Source organism: Armigeres subalbatus, chromosome 2, assembly GCF_024139115.2.
Source record: "Armigeres subalbatus isolate Guangzhou_Male chromosome 2, GZ_Asu_2, whole genome shotgun sequence".
In the NCBI taxonomy this organism is placed as follows: Eukaryota; Metazoa; Arthropoda; class Insecta; order Diptera; family Culicidae; genus Armigeres; species Armigeres subalbatus.
The window spans coordinates 76,101,714-76,115,135 of NC_085140.1; the positions used below are offsets into that span (position 1 = coordinate 76,101,714).

General features: G+C 39.0%; 1 pseudogene; it reads right to left on the reverse strand.

Moving 5' to 3' along the window:
• Positions 1–4,765: 4,765 nt before the first annotated feature.
• LOC134214560 (NF-kappa-B essential modulator-like) lies at positions 4,766–13,147 on the reverse strand (annotated as a pseudogene).
• Positions 13,148–13,422: the final 275 nt, after the last annotated feature.

A 13,422-nucleotide genomic window follows, 5' to 3' on the forward strand; every position in this document is an offset into this window, starting at 1 on the left:
TCTCCAAAAGTTTGGGCCAACGGACTTCACTCAGTCCCAGGATCTCAAGCTTCATGCGGCGTGCCTCATTGGCAAGTTGTGCCAATTTACCCTGCTGGGCTAGGGTTAAAACGTTCCATGTTCCTATTCGTGTCCGTTGTTTCGCACTAAGAGTCGTCACCGTAAAATCAGTCCGTATTCTTTCATTATCGGATTCTCGAACAAAATGATGTTTCGGGAACAGTCGGTTGTTGGCCCAAGGTTCTCTATCCACCGGGATGGGGCTGCCATCTTAGGTATAGCTTCCGGGGAATAGCATTTCATACTCAGCCGCTGGATGCCAGAACAGACGCTGTTGGAGCCGCACCTCCTTGGTGAACAAACGCTCGATCAGTCGGGTCAAATTTGTTTAAAGTCCCACCCAACACCAGGACTAGGCTAGTGCGCTTTGAGCGGCACATGGTCGCTTTGATAGGGCCTGCTTGGGGACACATGCAGCTTTTTATAGAAGTTCAACAGAGCCCACTGTCAAACCCCACCACATCCTAGGCAGACCCCACAGGACGCACCCTCTCACTCTAGCTGATGTCAGGAGGACAACAGTGCCCAGGCTGCACTACCAACTAAGTACGCAACCCTTACCTGACGGTCAATTGTCATCGGAAGACCCGTGGAAGCGTGAGTATTGGAACTTGTGAGGACCAGAGCTATGTTAGACGCCCCTTCCCGGATGTCAACTCACCATTTCACCATAACTACAATTTTCCTCGAATTTTTGGACAATTGTAATTGTGTGTATGCTGTTGCTAAATCTAGAGAACAAAACATTTTACATCCTGCCAATGACGCAAATAAGTCTTGGGCAAATGGTAGCGGATAGGTGTTGGCTATTAACTCTTTATTGATTGATGCTTTACAGTCGATAACCAGCCTGACGTCACCATCTTTCTTGATGATAACAACAACCGGAGATGCCCATGGACTGGTTTTTAATGGGAGAATGGTATTTTGTCCTTCTCAAGTTGATTCATATGGTCTTTATCCTTAAGCCGATAAGGTACGTCATAAGGTTTCCGGAAAATTAGGCGATTCTCCTTAATACTAGATCAGCTTCGAACCCAACAATTTGGAGATGAAAAATCTCTATTGAAAATATCACGATAACGTTGTTTTATGACATGCATTATCTGCTCATGATTGTTTTCTATTCTATTGACAGCCAAGTTTTCTGAATTAGATAATTGCAAAAAATTCGTCTCCATCCATTGTTGAATACATCCAACCAATCCCTTCCAATAAGAGAATTAAATCTTTGGTCTCCATTTAAAACAATTAATTCTAATTTAGCCGAAATACCATTTAGACACATTATTGTTACAAAAGATTTCCCACAAATTTCTAAATTTGATCCGTTGATCACAACCAATTTCCTGTTACTGTTCCTCAATCCAATGCCACTGAATTTTGTTTGAAACTCTGTTCTACTAATTACCGACACAGCCGAACCACTGTCCACCTCCATTACACAAGGTTTGCTTATTTTTCTTTTAGCTGAAATCATAAGACACAGATAGTCACCTTCTTACTCGCTTTCGGAACTATGGTCTACTCGAAGCCGTTTGAAATAATCGTGGACTTCCTTAGCTCTTTTTTCCGGTACCGAAAAATATCGCCTCTTTCACTTCACACACCGCTTGTTGCAATTGCGTTGATCCCTTTTGCGTCGCTTTACGACCGGCTTGTGCGAAATACCGCCAAAAATAAGATCATAAAACTCGGATGTTGCACCACCGCCGGTAGTTAATCTTTAGGACCGCCAATCCCTATGCTGAACCGCACCGAACCTGCAGTACACTCACTATTACCGGTACACCCACCCTATACGACTCTTTTCACGTCATTCGAGCAATCTCACGTCTCTCCACTCGTAGAATAAGCCCAAATGTTTCACTTCTACCTTTACAGGGCTGGTAGCGATAAATGCCGTTCAAAATAGTGACTTAGTGACCAACGATGACAAAAAAGTGACCAAATAGTGACTTTCAGAAGCAGAAAAAGTGACCAAATAGTGACTTTTGTATGAAGTACTAACCAGGTAGTGAGCTGAGTTGCATTCGTATTGTTAATGTGTATCATGGGTATCAGGGATATCATGTTTTTTCAAATCCTTATTAGAATGCTATCAGAAATCAAGAGAAGACAAAAATTACAAAATAATAAGGATTACTACTGCTGGCCGTGTGCATCTTCATCGTAACTAGGGAGAGGATGGATCTTAGCAGGGACAACCGACTTGGCGACACCATCATAAATACCACAGAGTTGGATATTGAGGAAGGTATTCGTTGGGACATCCAGAAGCTAGCAATATGACCATGGTAAACCTTATTCCGTATAACACACGGGAGCAGGTAACGAGTTACAAGTTGTTACACTAAACCATGCTTATATTTTCAACAACGATTTTGAAGCAAGTTCTACAGCATTGTGGTAATAAAGTTTAACATGAGCTCGAAGTTTTTCGTGAAACTGTAGTTTGTGTATGAAAAAGGCAGAATGAACTATAACAAATTTTGCGCTGTCTTTTACTGTCGATCAAAAAATATTGTCTCGTTAAAATATATTCCCAAAAGTTTCACCATATATAATAGAGGTAATAAACTATAGAGGACGATTGTCGCTGTCGTCACTGGCGAAACATCTTTTGCTGGCGAGGATAGGGCACTAAATGTCAACAAAGGAAAATTCAGAACGTTTTGACAGATAGGTACCCAACATGTTTGGGGGCGATACCAAAGTAAACCGCAGCGACAATCGTCCTCTATAGTTTATTACCTCTATTCCATATATAGATGATTCAGCTGCAAGACAGTATGAAAAAGTGCTAGAACGATGTTTTGGCACGTTGAAAAATTAACACGGTTTTTCGGCAAAAAAAGAAATAATTACTAGACAGAGAATTATTTGGAATCACAAAGCTTATAAATCTTTATAAGGAAATTTTTTTTTAAACTTAAAGAATCCAAAATTATGATGACATTTTTAAAATACGATTTTTAATAATTAAAAATTACATTTTTAATTGAAACAAATTTATATACATATAGAGTCCATTTGCCATTTGTTTTTTTCGAGACCCTGATCTCGGTTTCATTAAAAACATTAACTCATATATAACATGAATTTTATCGAACCTAAGTTTCAAGTTTCGTAAAATGTGATTCAAAATCTTGAATTTGATGCAGATATTGCTTTGAAAAACTCTGATTTTTTTTTCAGAAATTTCAGCGTAAGTTGATTCTCTGTGGAAAACCTTGTGAAAATGTCTAGGATTTTTTTTCAGCAATTGTGCAGAAAATACTTCAATCCTTGTGAAATCTTTCTCCAGGAGTTCAAACGGAAATTCCAACAGAAATCCGATAGTGAATGTCAGCACAAAAACTTCCGGAAATTCTTTCATACCATAAATTCAAGGCAGAATATTTTGTAGACATTCCTGCTATGTTTCAGGAATTTCCGCGGAAACTGCACGTCAATTACTATAAAAACTTCTCCGAGAATCCCTGAAAAAAAATCTCTTGCAAATACAAGCGGATTTTTTCATGAATCCGGTAGAAATCTTTTTGAGATTTCCTGTAGGTATTGTTTGGTGAATTCCTAAGAAAAACCTTCCGAAAATTATTTCCCAAATTCAAGGCGGATTTTTTACGGAATTTACTGAAATTACAGTGAAAGTTCCTCTAAGAGAAACAAAGTTAGGAAGCTTTTTATAACGAAGGTGGATTTTTCTGTAGATACAGGCAACTTACCCGTTTTAGGAAGTAGTGCGCTGGATTCGCCTAAAGATGCGCTAAACAACGCATCAATTAGTTTGGCAGATAAAACTTCGGAAGAAAGTTCGGTTTGGAAGTCCCGATGTCCGAGTTCTAATGTGCTACGCCGACAATATCATGCGGTGTGGTTCGTCGTATAGGGGTTAATCAATCAGAAACTAAGGAATATCTCGGAATTATGTCAAAATTTACTTGACAAAAAAATTGATATTCAGAAACGATGAAAAATGACAACAAATGAAGTTCTTACCCTTATAATGCTTGTTAAACGAGTGCTCAAGAGTATAATGCATTAAATAATGGCTTGGAAATATCCAAAAAAATGGATAAGCATAGACTTCAAATGTGGAGTCCCTTCTCAACGACATTTTGCTATCGAAAACAAAACCCTACGCTCCTGATTTATGCAATTTCCACCCAAAACTAAATCTGCATGAAGCCTTAACCGTTATGTAAATCCGCATCAAATCCGCGAGAATAATCTGCCTTTCATAAGGCCTTGGAGCAATTTTTCAAACTTTATATATTTTGCTAACAGATTTACATTTGATTTGGTTGATGATAATGGTAGGTGTAAATGATTTTTATTTTGAACTTTGTTTTTACAAACGGTGGTGCTAAAATAGTGACTTTAGTGACCATTTTCCGAAAAATAGTGACTTTAGTGACTTTTGGATGCAAATAGTGACTTTTTAGTGACTAGGCTCAAAATAGTGACCAAGTCACTAAAAAGTGACTTGCTACCAACCCTGCCTTTACCGGGATTTGTTTTTTCAGAAACATTTTTTAATGAAGAATAAATATTATAAAATGAACAAGAATAATTCACAGCTAAACATTTTTTATTTCATTTTTGGTTAACAATAAGAAATAATTGTTTCGATTATTGGATATATCCAGTTGCTGGATATCCTATTCTAAGGTAATACAGTTATATGAATTTAGAATTTAAAATCAAATGAGTTTCCTTTTATAACTTATGTCAGTCATACAGACACATCCACAACAGTCCTATCCAGTTTCCAGGTAGCTAACAACGAATCTCCACCAATATCGACGGATCGTATGACACTAAAATTCTCTACTTGACGCTTTGGTACCCATTAATAAATTAGACGACGCCTACACAATCCTCAACATGGTTTTGCAGGGTACACAAATCTTTGTAGGCTTTACCACACAAGGGACAATACAAGGCCGGTCTATTGAAGGTTTGCTCCTCCTGTGAAGTTACTCCTGCTGCTTCGACCTCACTCGTACCAGCCCTCGGTGGTGACGGTTCACGTTTATCCAACGATTCGTTGGCAGCACGCGTTGCTTTCTCCTCAGCGGCTCGTCTATATAAAGAATTATACATCATTAGACTCCAATTAAAAAAAAACTAAGATCTACGCTTGACCATTACCCTTTTTGAACTTCTTCGATCAACTGTTGGTTACGCTTTTGAAGCAGCTTCAGATCGCTCAGAATGCGATCCTTCTCGCTGGCCAATTCTGCTCGAGCTGTTCGTTCGGCTTCGAAGTCGGTTTTGTAGATGTCGAGCTGCGCCGTAAGGACATCAGCCTGTTCAGCGAGGGTCTTCAGTTCGCGAAGGTTCTCAGCTAGAGTGACGTCTTTTGTTTCCATTTCCTTGCCTGGCGTTCCATTTTGTACGTGATTTTTTGTGCACTTCCTCCGCAGCAGTCAGATTAACGCGCATGCAGTTCAGTTCATCAATGTAAACTTTTTTCTGTGCCGAAAATGTGGAAATGCAGTTAATGAAATTTATTAGTAAATTAGAATGGAATTAGCAAATTAGAATGGATGAGAAATTGTTTGATTTTCGCAGTACACTGGAGTCGGTTTTTACGCGGGGATACGTTCCGCGTAAATCCCGAAATTCGCGTAAAAACGACTTTTATTAAAAAAAATGGGTTTTCCGCTATTTTTACGTGTAACCAAAGTTCTATCGGCCTGTTTCAAATATGGTGCATACTCCTTGTGGTACATAGAATATAATGTGTACAAAGCATACATTCTTGGCCATCCAAAAAAATCCAGGAGTAAGGCCTTTAGATCTACACACGTAAGCAAAGGTCTGTCAATCTGTTTTAAATATATTGCGTGCTTTTTGTGGTACATTACATAGTACAAATTTCGAGATGCGCGTTGAAATAGTCATGTAAATAAGGGTCTTCCACGAAAGGCTGAATCACATAAGGCTGAAAACTCATAAGGCTGAACACGAAAGGCTGAAAAGTAAAAATCTCCCATAAGGCTGAAATAACAAAAGGCTGGAAACTTGTGAGAAAGAATTCACATTTGACGTTAAAAGGGGCACAAACTAAAATGATACGCCACCTTCTTGTGACTTCTTGTTGTCTCTCAATTTTTATACGGAATTCTTATTTTTTAGTCTATACACCTCATAAAATTTTAGGGTACCGTCGTCGGGGGGTGACAATGGTTCAAATGGGGGTGAGAATGGGTCACTGTTTCAACTACTTAGAATGCTTAGAATACATTGAATGTATCTGAGGGCAAGAAAAACTAAGACTAAAATATAAGAGACCTTTTTAAACGATTTTGCTCTACGACCTCCAGACTGCCGTTGAGAGCGATGACCCATTCTCACCCCCAGACCCATTGTCACTCCCGATGGCGGTAACATAGAAGCGAACAAGACTTAATTGTTCTTGGTTCTTGTATTTTCTTTTTTTTAATTTTTTATTCTTTATTCTTCTCTCTTCTTCCTTCTTCTTTTTCATTTCTAATTCTTCCTCATTTTTCAGGCACTTATCCTCAATCGATTTACTCGCAACAAGTTGCATTCGACGCAGGACACTCTACCATTGTTTCCTATTTAAAATTGGTCAGATCGGACTATGGGCTCAAGAGTAATGGCCAAAATACTATTTTTTTTAATGTACGAGAAAGGCACCATCACCGCTAGGTGGATTAATCAGGGTTTATTTCTTTTTTACTTCTTGCTTTTTCAACCCTGCCTAGTTCCTTCTTCCTGTTTCTTTTCTTCCTTCTTCGTTTTACCTTCTTTCATTTTAGTTCTTCCTCCATAGTTCTTCCTTCTTAATGCCTCCTTCCTTGTTCCTATTCCTTCTTCCTTCTTCTGCCTTCCTTGTTCCTTCTTTTTTCTTCCTACTTCTTTTTTTCTCTTTTCTTTTCTTCTTCCTTCTTCCTTTTCCTTGTTCTTCCTTCCTTCTTTCATATCTTTGTTTTTTCTTCCTTTCTGTCTTCTTTCCTCTATTTTCTTCCTTTTTCCTTATTCCTTTTTCTCTATTCTTTCTCCATTCTACATTCTTCCTTCTTTCAACCTTTTTTCCTTTTTTTAAATCATTTCATCTTCTTTTTTTCTTCCTTTTGTCTTGTCCCTTGTTTCTTCATCTTTCTTTCTTCTTCCGGCCTGTTTTCTTCTTCCTTCATTTTTCTTCCTTTTCCCTTTTTCCTTCTTCTTTCTTTTACCTTTTGTTTTTCTTTTTTCTTAATTCCTGTCCCTTCTTCTTTCTTCCCTCTTCATTCTTCCATATTTATCCTTCCTTCTTCCTTGTTTCTTTTTACTACATCAATATTCCTTCTTTCATCTTAATTTAACTTTTTCCTTCTATGTTCTTTCTTACATCTTTCATCTTTTTTCTTATTCTTTATTCTTTATTCTTCATTCTTTATTCTTTATTCTTTATTCTTTATTTTTTATTCTTTATTATTTGTTCTTTATTCTTTATTCTTTGTTCTTTATTCTTTATTCTTTATTGTTTATTCTTTATTTTTTTTCTTCTCCCTTCTCCCGCCCGCATCGACGTCGGCGTACTTATCCTTATGACCTTATCAGTTTTCACCAACTTCTACTCTGTCCTTAACTTTCTTTGCGGGTTGACTTCCGCTTTGACCTACTGACCAGCTGCCAGGAATTATCGGTCCCTTGTGCCGATGGTATCGGCCGGCTGCTACCCTCTAGCGGCCCGGCGACTTGCGTCTGGTTTGTGCCTTTCGCTTTTTGGGCCGAGAAGTTGTCTTCTCGGGTCAACGCCCTTCTGGCCCCACTACACCCTGATCTACTCCGTCAAGAAGACTTTTAGCCTTTATGGTCGCCTACTGTTTGGTTTTGCTCTGAGCACCTTCGCCGGTTTGGTGCCTGAGCCGTTTTCGGTCTTTTCCTCGTTGGCCGTCAGGGCTACATCAATCGCCTCTTGGGACAAAGGCACTCTTCCAAGGAAGGAAGCGTTCTGTTCTTGTCTTACGACTCGAACATCATGGCGGTGCACCAGCAGGTTCTGTTTCAGTTGCTTACTGATATTCTGCCTTCCGCTTGCGAACTCGATAATGTTATCGAGGTTGCTCGACGACCACCCGCATCCCGGGTTGTGGTAAATGTGGTAAATATTGTACCCAAATCGCAAAGTGTGTAGCCAAACGAGCATGACGTTTCGATTGCAATCCAGGCAATGGAATGTGAGACGTCAAATGCGCGTGGTACACTGCTCCCTTCTCACTTCTTACATATCACATCTTTATCTCATGTTTCACTTCTTCATCCCACTTCTCACTATTTACTTCTCGCTTCTCATTTCTCACTTCTCGACTCTTTGTTTCGCACTTCTCATCACACCCCACTTCTCCCATCTAACTTCTCTCTTTTTGCTTCTCACTTCTCATCTCACATGTTTGCATTTTATTTCTCATTCATCACTTCTTATATCTCACTTCTCACATCTTACATTGAATAACATCTTGTATTGAATTTCTCCTACAAGTCCCTAACTCCACGCTTCCACAGGTCGTCCGATGACAAAGACCGCCAGCTAAGGGTTGTGTATTACTTAGCTGGTAGTGTATCCTAGGCACTGTTGTCCTTTTGATATTAGCTAGAGTGAAGAAGGTACGCCTCGAGCGTCTGTTCACCAGGAGGTGCGGCTCAAACAGGGTCTGCCTGGTAGCCAGCAGCTGATTAACGAAATGCTGTATCGCGTCAGCTATACCTAAGGTGGCAGCCCCATCATCACGATGTAGGTAACGCGACCCCGGTAAGGTAGCTTACTGAAGCCTCCCAAATACCACGAAAAATGGAGATAGAAGAAAAAGAGAACGTTATTTTGGCAACCGACCCGGCAACGAAATAAGGACTATGATTGGAAACTCGGTACCTGGAATGTCAGGACCCTAAATGAACCTGGATGAGTGAGCCTTCTGGATCGCGAACTGCAGAAAGATTGGAGTGAACGTGGCCGCTGTTCAAGAGGTCCGATGGCTTACATCCGGAGAATGTGAATTCAGACCCGTGGATTCCCCGACCAAAACTGCATTCAAATATAACATCTATCACAGCGGCGGTGAAAAGCAGAGCATGGAGTTGGTTTCGTAGTGATGGGTAAGCAGATGAAGCTGCTGCCAGAGGGATGGCCATCAGTAGCACCTACTGTGCACGAAAGAACATCCGAAAGCACACCTGGAGACACACCCAAATGGTGAAACTTGCAACCTGATAGACCATGTTCTGGTGGATGGGCGCCATTTCTCCGGATGTTATCGATGTGACATCGATCGGCAAATAAAACATACATCAAATAGCACAAATGATACAGACTCGATCGAATATTTACAACTATTCGAACAACATAAAACCAACCGTAACATCGTTTCTCACTTCTCCAGTTCTCATTTCTCACTATTCACTTCTTACTCCTTACTTCTCACTCACACTACTTACATCACTTCTCATTTTTCACTTCGTACTTCTTAATTATCTCTTTTCGGTTCTCACTTATCACATCTTTAATCGCACTTATCGTATCTTATTTCTCATTTGTTATTTCCCACTTCATAATTTCATTTCTCACTTATCGCTTCTCACTTCTCACTTCCCGCATCTCGACTTACATCTCACATCTCTATTTCATTACTCATTCCTCCTATTCGCTTCTAGCCTCTCACTTGTCACTTCTCATTTCTCCCTTCTCTCCGCTTCTCACTTCCACCTCCTCATTTCTCTATTCTTGCTTCTCAAATCTTACATCTCACATATTACTTCTAATTTCGCACTCATCCCTTCTCACATCTCACATATTTTTTCTCACTTCTCAATTCTTGCTTCTCACTTCACATTTCGTAGTTCTCCCTTCTTGCTTCTCACTTCTTACATCTCACATATTACTTCTCATTCGACCCAACGGATGTGGCCAAATGACTTTCGGAACTAAATACTCTAGGTGCTTTCCTTGAAAAATACGAAATCCGCGTAAAAATCGACGTTTGCAAAAATCGATCCAAATTTACTTTTTACGATTTTCACGTGATTTTAAGAGTTTTTTGAATCCGCTTGAATCCCAAAAACCGCGTAAAAAAGTCGACCTGCGTAAAAAACCGCATAAAAAGCGATCCCAGTGTACAATCAATTTCATTTGTCAGATATATTGTGGTTTATAGTTTGTGAATTTGTGTACACTAGTTTGTTATATGTAACATGAGCTACCTAACCGACCCCTAGTTTCACCGTGTTTTCGTGCAAAAAGAATCCTAACGTTGAATATCAAGAATTCTGTAGCTGTGGTGATCTTATTCTAATTTCTCAATAACATTCGCATGGCTTAGTAAATTTGATTAAATTCTAGCGATACACAAAATTATAAGAAATGACATGAAAAACGATTGCAGTTTACTGGAGAAATGTGCACCCTAGGAAATATTTAAACAATATTGTACAAATCAAGATGCTTACCATGTCTTCAAATTCCATATTCTTGGCCACAACAACGGACATCTCACGCTGTAGTACCTTCACCTGTCTGTTGTGCTCCTCTGTGGCCATGAACTGCACCCCGTCTATCGGTTCCGGTTTGTTCGGCTTAACGACAACGAATTCCTGCTTTTCCAATTCAAGGCGTTCGATTTCCCGACTCATATTCTTCAAGATAGCCTCCTTTTCCGACACAACTTTTTGCAGTTCATCTATCTCGGCAAGGGCGGATGCCCGTTCAGGAATCTGCTTCTGCGCTTCGTCCATCGCTTGTTTAAGAGCCATATACTGTTTAGTGGCTCGCTTATCCTGCTCAGCTGCGACTTTCAGCTGCAGCCACAACACTTCAGCATTTCATTTTCCGTTTCCAATCTACCAATTGTGGCACACTGTTCATCGATCGTTCGAACCTGATCGGCATATTTTGCCTTGACTTCGTCCTGCCATTTTTGTATGTTGGTGAAGTTCTTTCTCATGGCTACGTTAGCCTTCTGGAGGCTCTCCTTCATTTGACCATGTTCGTCCATCATGTGCTGAAGCACTTGAATTTCATCGATTGGCATTGACGAATGCATCAGGCTAGGGAAGGTATGGAACAGGCTGGATTTGGTCTCACCCATAATAACACTCACCGCCAGGGGGTTCGTTCCGTTTAAACTAGCAACCGGTGTCGATTCTCCCTGCGACGATTTAATCGATACCGGTTGTTTGGCGTCTACACGTCCGAGCTTTGGGAAAAAATGTAATTCATAAATAAATATAGATTTCCTTAAGAATTAGGTCGTATGTTCAAAAAATAGGCTCTCTTTGTTCATGCTCTTTTTTCGCGAATGGATAGACTAGCTATGAATATTTGGTTACTTTTTTCTTCAGCACGCTAGTCCAAGCTTTTGCGATTTGGCATTGCAAGAAAAAGAAAGAAAGGACGAAAATTTTAAAGTATTTCTTAAAAATTCTAGACGTAATTTTATTAAAAACAATTATCAATACGGGGTTGGAAATTTTCAAAACTGTGAATAAAACGAAACATAAAAAAAAATTAAACGTTTTTTAATTGAATTAGGGTAACCGTACCCTTAGTGGAGGTAGCACCAATAGTGGAGGTGGTGGAGTTTTAATGAGATTTATCATATTTATACACTTTACGATGGTTTCAGTTGATGCGTCGTGCTTTAAATATCCTGTTAAATGCAACTTATCCTGAGATTTCTCTTCAAAAACTATTGAAAACAATGATTTTCCTTAACAAAATTGACTCCCTTGCACGTATAGTGGTGCAACTGCACCAATAGTAACGAGTCTCATAAGAAACCAATGGATAGCACCACTATAGGAACCAAAATTAATTTTTACCACCACTAAAGGAACAGTGGTGCGAGCAATATTTTTGGTAATTGTTGATATTAACGTCTATCTCATTTTTGTTAGCAAATTTATTAGTTTATCTATTAACTAAGATATTAAAAGCTTTCCATGCATAATTATCAATTTTAAAAATAATTTCTTTTGTGGATCTACTAATACCTCCACTATTGGTACTGTTTACTAGGTACTAGATTTTTTTTAAAGAATTGTTTTAATCCTTAAAAGAGCAACGTAAATAACCATTGAAATCATTAACATTAAACGTATTCGAAAGATATTTTAAAAAAAATGCACTGGAGAGCATACAAGAAGTTTTTAAACTCTTCTCAAAAATTCTAGGAGCAATTTAATTAAAAACGGTTAGGAGTATGGGGTTGGACTTTCCTTGTTCTGCATAATAAACGTAATTTTTCGATTTCAAATTTTATTTCGTGATATCACACTGTAAATCAAAGTCGATGTGCACATCGATACACAGTATAAGAAAAGTCCAACCCCGTACTGTTTTCCGTTTTCAATTAAATTGCTTCTAGAATTTTTGAGAAGAGTTTTAAAAAAATTCCCGTATGCTTACCCGTGCAATTTTTGTTTAATATCATCCTTCGACTTCTTCTTCTTCATGCAACCTTTAATCGCCATGCCGAATATGTACGACTCTAAATAATTTATTTAATATTTAATATTATTGTTTAACATTAAGTAAAACTTACCGAGGAAGTTGCCACTTTTGCCGGCTGCAGTGACTCATCCGCGTGAATCAGACTGAAGGTGTTTGAAATGGGCTGACCTTTGATGGAGGTGACCATTATTTGGCCATCCAGTGACTTTTCGTTGGTGCCATCGCCAGCCAAATACTGTTCCATGGAAGGCGTCGGCGACGATCCCAGGATAGTGAACGATTCCTCGTCTAACATTCTGTATTTTTTTTTCGGTCCAATTGCGATGTGAACAATATTAATGGTTCTATGCACAGGAGACGGTCACAGGAAGAAAATTGTCGACAGTAGTTAGGTATAGGTAGATCAATAAAAGCACATATAAGGCTAAATTTAGAAAGATTAGTTATTTTTGTTGCAACTTACTCTGGTCGTGGTAAAATGATGTGGAAAGTAGCACATTTAAGAATTATTTGCGTACTGAGCGGTAATAAATTATGCACTTTTATTTGCGATCCGACCCGACCTGATCCGAAAATCCCGAAAGTTCTAATGACGTCACGTAAAGTCAAAATTTTTAAAAAATTGGTTGTAAACATCACAGATGATAACCCTTTTGCCGAGGTCTCAGCCGAGCGCAGCAAATACAGGTAGATCAAACAACCCAGAATTTTGAGTTGTTTTCGATCTGGCATCTCTTACCCTCGCGGAAGGATGTCTAAAAGCGAACAGGAATCTACCTAAATTTGACACAAACCACCCTAGTCAGGCTTCAACTTCATCTTGGACACGAATCAAGTGCATATTTTAGTCAACGAATTTTACAAGTATATATAAATATATTTGTTCACCACACACAGTC